Genomic DNA, 1,181 nt, shown 5'->3' with positions numbered 1-1,181 from the left:
AACTGGAGGACAGATATGCAGTGATTTGCTGTTCGCTCGGCAATTGTTCCTTCATGTGTCCAGCGCGATGAGCGTGGCATTTCTGCCGTCAGTCTTAGGCGCTCGTCTCTGGCCGGCAAGTTTACGCACAGAGCTAGCAAAAAAGCCACACGTACATGCAGATGGAAAATTTCATATTGAATATATCCGGTTCGTTGCGTTGTGTTCAAATTTGTGTGTCGATTAAGGCTGTAAAGCACTCACACTCCACACATTTGGGGCTGGACCACGCTTTCTGGCACTGCAGCTGACGACGTCTTGTATTGTTAGGCACCTAGTGGTGCACCATAACAATTATGAGGTGCGTCTCTGGGCAATCAGGTGGTCTGACACGCCGTGCTCAACTCACATTCTGCATGTTATGTAAACACAAAGTTACTAATTTGCACTGAATCAACCCATAAAGATATAATTTGGTGTGCCTACTATGTGATATATGTATAATTCGCATGAGCACGAGCTACACAGATAGTACTCTATGCTCCAAGTATAACAAGAACATCTCGGCTAGACAGGAAATGCCTTTGTGACGAAACGAGAACACACATTAAGCAGATACCCTTCACTTCGAAAGGACCTCGTGGCGCGTGGCCAAGGGCGAATATAACAGATGCAAACGATTTCCGCAAATGCAATGAAAAACAGTAAACAAGACGTGGAACACACTTTGAACCTGGCTAAACATGGATCCCTCACCTTTTGGAACGCTTTCAGTGCACATTTGTTTCCCACTTTCATTCGGCGCGCATATTGTTTGTGTTTGGAGGCATCCAGTTGTATATTACACCCGCACAGTTTCGAACCTGCTTGAAATCCCTCTGGTTCTGTAATGCCTGCACAAAAAATATGCTAGAGAAACAAACAAGTCACGAATCGAATAGTCCTCCTGTCTGAATCCCATATATTGCCGCAATCAAGACAGCACGCTAAAACGGTTTGGAGCAACAACAGAAGTATTGCCTTCGTGTAAACTGGGGGCGATAGCGAGTAGACCACTAGGCGCCTATAGCGTTTTGGCCTAGCATGTATTTCAAGCTATGCCTACTTTCTATAGAGTTGCAGTTGCTTCTGTCAACGGCCATGCGACATAGATTTGCGCTTGCAAATATATATATATATATATATATATATATATATATATT

The sequence above is a fragment of the Eimeria necatrix genome, genomic scaffold, assembly GCF_000499385.1.
Source record: "Eimeria necatrix Houghton genomic scaffold, Enh_scaff424, whole genome shotgun sequence".
Taxonomy (NCBI): Eukaryota; Apicomplexa; class Conoidasida; order Eucoccidiorida; family Eimeriidae; genus Eimeria; species Eimeria necatrix.
Note: the sequence above shows the minus strand (reverse complement) of the source record.